This window comes from Chiloscyllium plagiosum, chromosome 14, assembly GCF_004010195.1.
Source record: "Chiloscyllium plagiosum isolate BGI_BamShark_2017 chromosome 14, ASM401019v2, whole genome shotgun sequence".
NCBI classification, from domain to species: domain Eukaryota; kingdom Metazoa; phylum Chordata; class Chondrichthyes; order Orectolobiformes; family Hemiscylliidae; genus Chiloscyllium; species Chiloscyllium plagiosum.
Genome location: NC_057723.1, coordinates 3,623,511 through 3,634,781, shown reverse-complemented (window position 1 = coordinate 3,634,781; position 11,271 = coordinate 3,623,511). Strand labels below are relative to the sequence as shown.

The following is an 11,271-nucleotide window of genomic DNA, read 5'->3' as shown; positions in this document are numbered from 1 at the left end:
GAGCAGAGGGATTGGAGGGCTGCGCGTTGTGAGGGTGAGAGGTTGGAGTGGGGAGGGGCGTATACAGGTTGAGGCGGTTAATGTCCCGGTGGCAGTTGGAAACGAAGAGGTCGAGGGCAGGTAATAGGCCAGCACGGGGTGTCCAGGTGGATGCAGTATGTTGGAGGTGGGCGAAGGGGTCCTCGGAAGGTGGGCGGGAGTCCTGATTGTGAAAGTAAGCTCGGAGGCAGAGGCGACGGAAGAAGTGTTCGATGTCACGGCGTGTATTAAATTCATTGATGCGTGGACGGAGGGGGATGAAGGCAAGTCTTTTGCTGAGGACTGATGGTTCGTCCTCAGTGAGTGGGAGGTCTGGAGGGATGGTGAAAACTCGGCAGGGCTGGGAGCTGGGATCTGGTGTGGGTGTGGAGCTGGGAGTGGGCCACATGGGTCTGGCTAAAAAAAAAGACTACATTTGACTACAGAGCCACTGTGGAACTCCCTCCCCAAACAGAATGTAGGAGCATTTACACCAAATGGATTGCAGTGGTTTAAGAAGGTGACTCTCCTCAATTTCCCAACTGACCATAAAGATCAGCCCAGCAAACGACACCTACACCCTGTGTGGGAATTTAAAGAAATCTGAAATTCAGTCCTGGAACTCATCCGGAAATTTCTTGCTATCTATAAAATTGCCACATGCTGTATATGAGTTTTAGATTAGATTAGAATCCCTACAATGTGGAACCAGGCCCTTCCGCCCAACAAGCCCATACTGACCCTCCAAACAGTAACCTATCCAGACCCATTTCCATCTGACAAATGCACCTAACACTATGGGCAATTTAGCATGGCCAATTCACCTAACCCACACATCTTTGGACTGTGGGATGAAACCGGAGCACCCAGGAGGAAACCCACGCAGACAGGGAGAATGTGCAAACTCCACACAGACAGTTGCCCGAGGCTGAAATCGAACCCAGGTCCCTGGTGCTGTGAGGCAGCAGTGCTAACTGCTGAGCCACCGTGCCGCCCCGTAAATACACTGCATCTTTTATGTGTAATATTCCTCTGTGGTTAATCAAGCATTTCAAATATTTTGGAGTATTTCTCCAAAATGGTGTCCCTTTCTCTCTAAAATCTGTCACTGGCTTTTTCCTTTACATGACTACAGAGAAGATTAGCATGCCCTTGCTCAAGGATGACATGCAAATTTGTGAAGCTTTCCAAATTTTGGGGTGTATGGTGGCTCAGTGGTTAGCACTGTCTCACAGCGGCAGGGACCCAGGCTTGATTCCAGCCTCAGATAATTGTCTGTGTGGAGTTTGCCCATTCTCCCGGTGTCCACATGGGTTTCCTCTGCATGCTCTGGTTTCCTCCCACAGTCCAAAGGTGTGCAGGTTAGGTGAATTGGCTTCACTAAATTGCACCACAGTGTTCAGGTATGTGTAGGTTAGGTGCATTAGTCGGGGAAATGTAGAGTTATAGGATAGGGGAATGGGTCTGGGTGGGATATTCTTCAGAAGGTCGTTGTAGATTTGTGGGGCCAAATGGCCTGTTTCCACAATGTAGGGATTCTATGATTCTTCAGACTTAAAAAGCAACTGACTGCAAATAATTCTATGTGAAAACACTGAACAGTGACAGAAAAGGGAAGCTCTAAGCATGGACAATATTTGCTGGTTCAAATGGTGAGTAACTAATTTAAAATCAATGCCTAAATGTTATCTTTTTCACACAATGACCTAGTAATTGAAATGATTGATACTTAAATTTAACCGAATGGACCGCTCAACATCCTCTGACAAGGCAAGAGGCAGTGGGATCTGCCCCCTGATCAACACCTCCTGGTGCTCAGACAGGGCAGCCCTGGCAAGTTACTGCTTCCCAGACCTAGAATATCTTACAGTAAAGTGCTGTTCCCACTATCTGCATCGCAAGTTCACCTTCACTATCCTGGCAGTAGTCTACATCCCATCATAAGCAGAAGTGAAGAGTGCACTTAAAGTATACAATGTGACAAACAATCTTGAGACAAAACACCCCAACGCTTTGTCCACCATAGTCAGTAACTTCAACCAGGCCAACCTCAAGAACAGGAGAAAGTGAGGACTACAAATGCTGGAGATCAGAGTCAAAAAGTGTGGTGCTGGATAAGCACAGCAGGTCAGGCAGCATCAGAGGAGGAGAGTTGATGTTTCGGGCATAAATCTTTCATTAGGAATGAGTGCCCACGTTCCTATTAGATTAGATTAGATTCCCAACAGTGTGGAAACAGGCCCTTCGGCCCAACAAGTTCCACACCGACCCTCCGAAGAGTTACGCACCCAGTCCCATTTCCCTCTGACTAATGCACCTAACACTACGGGCAATTTAGCATGGTCAATTCACCTGACTTGCGCATCTTTGGACTATGGGAGGAAACCGGAGCACCCGGAGGAAACCCACGCAGACACGGGGAGAACGTCTCTGTGGAGTTTGCACAGTTGCTGGAATTGAACCTGGGACCCTGGTGCTGCAAGGTGGAAGTGCTAACCACTGAGCCGTGAAGACCTTTTGCCCAAAACGTCAACTCTCTTACTCCTTGGATACTGCCTGACCTGCTGAGCTTATCCAGTGCTACACTTTGATAGCCTCAAGAATATGCCACCAAAACACCATCAATATGTCGCCTATCCCACCAGAGTTCTGAACACCCTTGACCATTGCTATACAACCAAAGATGCTGACCACTCCATCCCCCATCCACATTTTGGAAAATCAGATCACAACACTGCGCTCCTCCCACTGCCTTACAAGCAGAAATGGAAGCGTGAGGACCCAGTGCAACGTTGGGCTGAGGCAACCGAATGGCTTCTATGGCACTGCTTAGAGTCAGTGGACTGGTCCATGTTCAAGAGATCAGTGGCCAACCTAAACAAGTATGCCACCAACGTCACAGACTTCCTCAGCAAGTATATCAAGGACTGCATGTCGAAGTAGTTAATCCAAAATGTTCCTCAACCAAAAACCATGCACCAAATGAGAGATCCACTCCCTACTGATGTCCAGGTTTGAGGTGTACAAGTCAGGCAAACCTAACCTAAACAGGAAATCCAGGTACGACCTTTGTAAGACCAGAGAAGCCAAAAGGCAATACCAAAATAAGCTTGAAACCCAAACCAACCAAATGGACATCTGCTATTTGTGGTAAGGCTTATATGACACAGAGAAGCCAAGCAGAATCAGTGGATCTCCAAACGATGAGCTCAATGCTTTCTATGCTCGCTTTGAACAGAAGGTCAGTGAAACGACATCAGCTATCCCAACAGCCTCAGGTGCACCTGTACCCATGGTCACTGCTGCTGACATTAGATCACTCTTCTCCAGAGTGAACCCACGGAAAGCGATTGGCCCAGATGGAGTCCCCAGCTGTGCACTCAGATCCTGCGTGGACCAGCTGGCAAGAGTATTTGCAGACATTGTTAATCTCTCCTTACTATGATCTGAAGTCCACACCTACTTCAAAAAGACCACTATATCCTGGTACCAAAAGAATAATCATGTAGCCTGCCTCAATGACTACCACTTGGTGGCTCGGACTTTCATAATTATCTCCGACTTCCTGACCCACAGATCACAATCAGTAAGAATAGGTGACAACATAATCCACAACAGCAGAGTCCTGCAAGGATGCATATTCAGCCCCCTACTATACTCCTTATACACTCACAACCATAGGGCCAAATTCCGCCCCAACTTCATTTACAAGTTTGCTGAAGACACCACCTGTCGGTTGGATCTCGAACAATGACGAGAAGGAATACAGAAAAGGGATTGAGTACATAACGGCATTGTTTATAGCCACCAATCTCGTCAATGTCAACAAGACAAAGGAGCTGGTCGACTTCAGGAAGCAGAGTGGAGAACACGCCCCTATCTGCATCAATGGTGCTGAGGTGGAGATTTTCGAGAGTGTCAAGTTGTTGGGATGGATGATCACCGACAATCCGCCCTGGTCCACCCATGTCGATGTAAAGGTCAAGAAAGCACAGTAGCTCAGAGGTTAGCACTGTTGCCTCACCGCACCAGGGACCCAGATTCAATTCAACCCTTGGGCAACTGTGTGGAGTTTGTACATTCTCCCTGTATCTGCATGGGCTTCTTCCAGCTGCTCCAGTTTCCTCCCACAGGCCATAGATGTGTACATAAGGTAAATTGGCCACACTAAATTGCCTATAATGTCCAGGAATGTGCAGGCTAGGTAGATTAGCCATCGGAATGCAGGGTTACAGGGAATAGGGTTAGGAGATGTGTCTGGGTGGGATGATCTTCTGAGAGTTGGCATAAAATTGACGGGCCAATTGGCCTGCTTCCACACTGTAGGGATTCTAAATGATATATCTCTACTTTCTCAGGAGGGTAAGGAAATTCAGCATGCCCACCAGGACCCTTACCAATTTTTATAGACGCACCACAGAAAGTATCATATCTGGATGCATCACAGCATGGTCTGGCAACTGTTAGACCACAAGGAATTATAGAGAGTAGTGAACACAGCACAGTCCATCACGCAAACCAGCCTTTCATCCTTTGACTCCATCTACACTTCCCTCTACCCGGGAAAGCAACCAACATAATCTCTCTACACGGATGCTGCCGTACCTGCTGTGATCTCCAGCATTATTGGGTTGCAGTACAGATTCCAGCATCTGCAGTAATTTTCTTGAACATAAACAAAAATCCCTCCCACCCAAATTATACTCTCTTCCACCCTCTTGTCTGACAGAGGATATAAAAGTTTGAATACACGTACGAACAGATTCAAGAATAGTTTCTTCCCCGCTATTGTCAGACTTTTTGAATGAATTTCTCAGCTCAGACAATGCATTAAAGGTGTGAGGTTAGAGTCTGTCTGTATCCCAATCTTGAGTCAGACTGGTTCTATTTCCAAAGTAGGAATGTATAAAATATTACATGGACTGACTGCTTACAGATTGTGCCCTTTTTCAGCAAAACAGAAAGCATCCACAAATATAAGTCTGCAAAGGCAAATTTACCCCATAGACTTATGGGTCTGTGTGTGCATAAGAGAGACAGAACGAGAGCCCGAGCGAGGGAACATGTGAGCATGTGAAACAGTGTGTGGTTGTGTGCGCGCATGCTTGGTAAATGGTGTGAGAGAATGTGAAGGAGTATAAACCTGTGAGAGGGTGTGTGTGCGTGCATGTGTGTGTGTGCGCGCATGTGGGTGAGAGAGAGTGTGCATGAGTGAGAAGGAGAAGCTAGGGAGAGCAAGCACGAGATCAAATAGTATAGTGGGGTCACCTGTAATGTGACACTGAGAATGCATATAAGGAGTTATGTTCTGAGTTTTGTGAAACAAGAGGTTCGGCTGAGCGTGACTCAGATCAGATAAGAACTTAGAGTTAACAATGGGGTGCTGCAGGCAAGGGAAGGGATTAACAAGGTGAAAAAGTAGTCATTATGTAGAGCCATTTAACAAGATGATATGGCATTCATTATGTGAGGTCAGTTTAATAAGGTAAAAAGTATCCATAATGTGAAGACAGTTATTCATTGTCTAACAGCAGATGGCTTAGTCTTTACTATTGATGCTCGCTGATTGTAACGGTCATCCAATTAATATGTATGTTGCCTTGTCTGGATGCTCCTCCCTGTAAAATGACTATATAGTTCATTGGGAAACTACTGTCCCAGAGAAGACGGTGAACTCATGCCCCTGTGCAGATGGGCGACCATTCTCTCTCCCTCCAGGGCCTGGAATAAAGATGGAGGAGGTAAAACTACACTGTATCTTTTGAATAGACTTGGGGGTGGAACAGGATAACAACATGAACCCATGGTCCCGGTTGAGGCTACCCTCATGGGTTTTGAACTTGGCTATCAGCCTCTGCTCGACCACTCTGCGCAATTGCTTATCCCGAAGTCTGCCTTGGAGGATGGGCACCCAAAAGGTCTGAAGTCGAATGTCCCAGACCGCTGAAGTGTTCCCCAATTGGGAGGGAACATCCCTGTCTGGCAATATTTGCGCAGTGTCTACTCATCTGTTGTTGTAGCATCTGCTTGGTCTCACCAATGTACCATGCCTTGGGGTACCCTTGCCTGCTCAAAAAGAGCACAATCTGCAGGCAGTCAGTCCATGTAATATTTTATAAATTCCTACTTTGGAATACAGACAGACTCTAACCTCACACCTTTATTGCATTGTCTGAGCTGAGATGTCACCTTAAGTTATCTCAAGAATGTGATTTAAAAGAAATTCTGGGACTTACATATTAATGAACTGAAACTTGCAACCCATTCTAAAAGATGAAAGACTTGACAGCAATCTAGATTTGTTCAATATATCATTTCAGTTGCATGGCACTAATCTTTAGCTATAAATTCTGTGTCTTATGATCCTGTTCCATAGCTACCTGATGAAGGAGCAGTGCCCCGAAAGCTAGTGCTTCCAAATAAACCTGTTGGGACTATAACTTGGTGTTGTGTGATTTTTAACTTTGTCCACCCCAGTCCAACACCAGCTCCTCCACATCACTGTATCTTAGTATATGTGACAACAATAAGTCAATCAAAACGGGTTTGCAGCTAAAGTTACAAAGACAAAAACCTTGTAGTTCAAAGTGTGGTAGCTCCTCTAAAACGGAGCAGACGAAGGTTGCGTTTTTCATTATTAAACCAAATATAAAGAAAAGAGGCAAAACAGAGCAACATCAAAGCGCTCCTCTTCCACGAACAGCAAATGATGCTAACACATTGAAAATTTAAATTTGACAGATCTGATGGATACATTTTTGCTAACCAAAAGGTCGATTAAAAAAAACCCAAAAGGCAGAATAGATTTCGGTTACAGATGAACCACAATTCCACTGAATAGCGGAACAGGCATAAATGTCCACCTCTTAATCTCATGTTACAGCATTGATCATAGCTATATTTACAAATCCTATTTTAGGTAATTAGCAGAGATAGACTTAAATTAAATGACATGACAAGTTTCATCTTGAGTCATGACAACCTTTATCCAGTACAAAAGTTTGAGTTCGAAAACTGGGTGAAACACACTCGCCTAATGCCACTTATTTTCTGCAAAATATAGGTGTGCATCTTGAGATGAAGTCTGAATCCTTAGCTGTTTCAGCAGGAGCTTCTCTTTAAAAATTGAAAGCAGCAAAAATTCAAACCAAAGAAAGAGGACTGATCCTTCTCTAATCTCCCTCATTATCCTAAGAGGATCAAATATATTGGAATGAATTCAACCATTTAATCATTTAAATTAATTTTGATCAATTGACTCTGAACTGATCAATCTTATTCCTCCTGATTCAGGGAAGCAGGACAATCTACAAAATTCAAATGACCACTTCAAGCGCAATGCTGGGGATGCAGTGCTTTATTGCCAATCCCAACTCCATTTCGGTTTAGTCCTTTCCCTCTCTCCCTGACTCCCCTCACTTGATGGTTTCCATTGTCCATCATGGGCTCTGCGTGTAAATACGGAATTGGCCAGCAGGATGATTACTGGTGCTGGTTGGTATTTTCAAAAAAAAAAGGAAAGAAAAATCCACAGTGCTTGGGAGCCTCCTGTGAAGTGCTTCTGTGATCTTTCCTCCAGCATTTGTAGTGATTTGAATCTGCCGCTTCCGGTTGTCAGTTCCAGCTCTCCGTTGCAGTGGTCGGTATATTGGGTCCAGATTGATGTGCTTCAATCGATCTGGACCCAATATACCGACCACTGCAGCGGACAGCTGGAACTGACAACCGGAAGCGGCAGATTCAAACCACTACAAATGCCGGAGGAAAGATCACAGAAGCGCTTCACAGGAAGCTCCCAAGCACTGACTATGTCACCTAGACAGGGGACGAAACATCTGCAACACAAATTCCCAGCTCGGCGAACAGAACCACAACGAGCACCCGAGCTACAAATCTTCTCACAAACTTTGAGGAAAGAAAAGGAAAATAGACACAGTGATTTTTATGTTGGGAAAGACGCTGAGTTGTGTGTGATAGCACTTCAGGGTTTAAGAGAAAGAAACAAAACATTCCAAGCCCCTTAACAGGCTCTGCAATTGGACAAGGGTGGTTTACGGGTGGTGATTAATAGAGAAAAAATAACATGGGTGATTTGGTGTTGGGGGAAAAAATGTGAGTTGAATTTAAGAGCAGTTCTGGACATGAAAAGAAACATTTCAGGCCATCCATTGAATCTCTCCAGTGTGGAAGAAGGCCATTTGGCCTATTGAGCCCACATCAACCCTCTAAACAACAGCCCACTCAATCCCTATAACCCTGCCATGCTCATGGCTCATCCATCTAGCCTACACATCCCTGGACACCAAGGGCAATTCAGCATGGTCAATCCACCTTACTTGCGCATCTTTGGACTAAAAGAATTATTGGAATCAAAACTTTAATTCCAGATAAATGTTAACATTTCACTATACATTGTATTATAAAGAAAGTGGTTACATTTACACATGTCAGCCAAAATTAATTCTCAAATGTCTTGTTTGAATATACATCAAGCATGCAGCTTTCATTCTCCAGCGCCAAGTGGAGAAAATATTGTAGATTTTCATGTCACAATCCTACAGGAACATAGAAAAAAAAAGAGCAGGAACAGATCACATTTTTACATTCTTTCATGGAATAGGGCCAGTAATGGCAAGGCCAGTATTTGTTACCCATTCACGATTTCCCCTGAACCTTGCTAGGTCATTTAAGAGGGCAGTTAAGAATCAACACATTACTGTGGATTTGAGGCACTGTATGGCAGACCAGGCAAGGAGTCTTTTTTTCGAACAGTAACAATTATAGCTGTCATCGTTACCATTACTGTGACAACTTTTACAGTCCAAATTTATGAGTTGAATTTAAATTTCACTCATGGCCACAATTCTCTATTATTTGTTTATCATTATGAGGACCTCCAAGGCTCGTGCACAGCACCAACTTCTAAAACTAAAATCAATGCGCGAGCATGCCGATTGGCATACATGCCCATGCAGCTTAGAAAGAATGTTGATGGAAACATGCCCCAAGATCATTCAGCCTCTGCATTACCACTGGATCAGTAAGCTTTACACGGTCAAAAAGGAGAGATCACATCTTGTGTAAGACACAGCATATAGGAGTATGTAGTTCAAGGAATTTACGGTTCATAGTGACTACATCTTTACAAGTTATTGTTGCTTGAGGAACTCCTGCTGGAGGTTAATGAGCTGAAGTCTGAGCTTCAAACACTGCAACACATCAGGAAGGGGAGGAGTTACTGTGTTTCAGGAGGCAGTCACACACCTTAGATTAAGTAGCAGTGAGTGAGTGTTGGGAAGTGGGGGGGGGGGGGGGGGGGTTGTTGATGATGAAGAGAGAAGAGATGCATGGAAGATAATCAATAGATTTATTTAGATTAGATTGTCTCTGGCGCTGTGAGGCAGCAGTGCTAACCACTGTGCCACCGTGCCGCCCACAATTTGGTGGGGGCAGCAGGAGCTATTAAAGTTTCAGAACAAGGTATAGTATAGAAAATATGGAAAGAGTCAGGAATCTAATTTTAACACAGTAGATAAGGGGATAACTGAGACAGTTAAATTGCCCGTAGTGTTAGGTATGGGGTAAATATAGAGGTATGGGTGGGTTACGCTTCGGCGGGTCGGTGTGGACTTGTTGGGCCGAAGGGCCTGTTTCCACACTAAGTAATCTAATCTTAACACAGGACTGAGGACGGTGTCATTAAATGCATGCAGTATACAAAGCAAAGTAAATGAGCTTGTAGCACAGATTGAAATTGGGAGGTATGATATTGTGGTTGCAAGGGTATTAGGGTTGGGAACTAAATTAGATTCCTTACACAATGTGGAAACAAGCCATTTAGCCCAACAAGTCCACACTGACACTCCAAAGAGTAACCCACCCAGACCCATTCTCCCTGCATTTACAACTGACAAATGCACCTAGCACTATGGACAATTTAGCATGGCTAATTCACCTTACCTGCAGGAGGAAACCAAAGCACCAGGAGGGAACCCACGTAGATACAGGGAGAAACTCCACACAGAGTGTGGCCTTCAGCGGGATTCGAACACGGGTCCCTGGCGCTGTGAGGCAGCAGTGCTAACCACTGAGCCACCATGACGCCCTTTCTCTCATTTCTGACGAAGGGCTTATGCCCGAAACATCGATTCTCCAGCTCCTCGATTGCTGCCTGACCTGCTGCGCTTTTCCAGCTCCACACTTTCCATCCATTAGAGAACAGGCAATTCTGGATTTGGTGATGTGTAATGAGGCAGACTTGATTAGGGAGCTTACAGTGAGGGAACCCTTTGGGGACAGTGACCATAATATGACACTGAATTCATCCTGCAGCTTGAGGGGGAGAAGTTGGAAATGGACATAATACATTACTATTGAGTATAAATAACTACAAAGACATGAGGGAGGAGCTGGCCAGAGTTGATTGGAAGGGGAGCTGAGCAGGAAAGATGGTGCAGCAGCAATGGTAGGGGTTTCTAGGGGTAATTCAGAAGGCACACTAGAAATTTATCCCAAGGAAGAAGAAACATAATAAGGGGAGGATGAGGCAATGATGGTTGACAAGGGAAGTGAGGAGCAGAATTAAAGCAGAAGCAACAGCCTACATAGAGTCATAGAGATGTACAGCATGGAAACAGACCTTTCAGTCCAATCCGTCCATGCCGACCAAATATCCCAACCCAATCTAGTCCCACCTGCCAGCACCCGGCCCATATCCCTCCAAATCCTTCCTATTCATATACCCTTCCAAATGCCTCTTAAATGTTGCAATTGTACCAGCCTCCACCACATCCTCTGGCAGCTCATTCCATACACATACCACCCTCTGCGTGAAAACGTTGCCCGTTAGGTCTCTTGTGCTGAAGATCCATGGGAAGCCAGATGTTTAGGAAGTCTTTAAAAACCGGCACAGGTTAATTAAAAATGCAAGAAGTGTGGAGAATTTGAAATATGTAAGTAAGCTAGCTACTAGCATAAAAGAACATTGAAAGAGGTATTTTACATATCTAAATAGTAAGGGAGAGGGCTAGAGTGGAAATTGGGCCACTGGAAAATAAGGTAGAGTTGTAATGGGGAACAAACAAATGGCAGAGAAACTGAATTGGTATTTCGCATCAGTTTTCACAACTGAAAACACCAGCAGCATCACAGAACTTCAACAGTGTCGGGAGCAGTAGGAGGTGTCATGGCCATCAGTAAGGTGAAGGTGCTGGGAAACTGAAAGGTCTAAGAGGTGTATAAATCATCTGGACC

At 44.9% G+C, this 11,271-nt stretch overlaps 1 protein-coding gene and 1 pseudogene across 1 annotated transcript in view; one reads left to right on the top strand and one right to left on the bottom strand.

Annotated features, from left to right (window-relative positions):
- LOC122556419 (protein diaphanous homolog 1-like) overlaps positions 1-11,271 on the bottom strand; it is a 350,992-nt gene that overhangs the window by 288,727 nt on the left and 50,994 nt on the right.
- Positions 1,117-1,215, top strand: LOC122557006 (annotated as a pseudogene).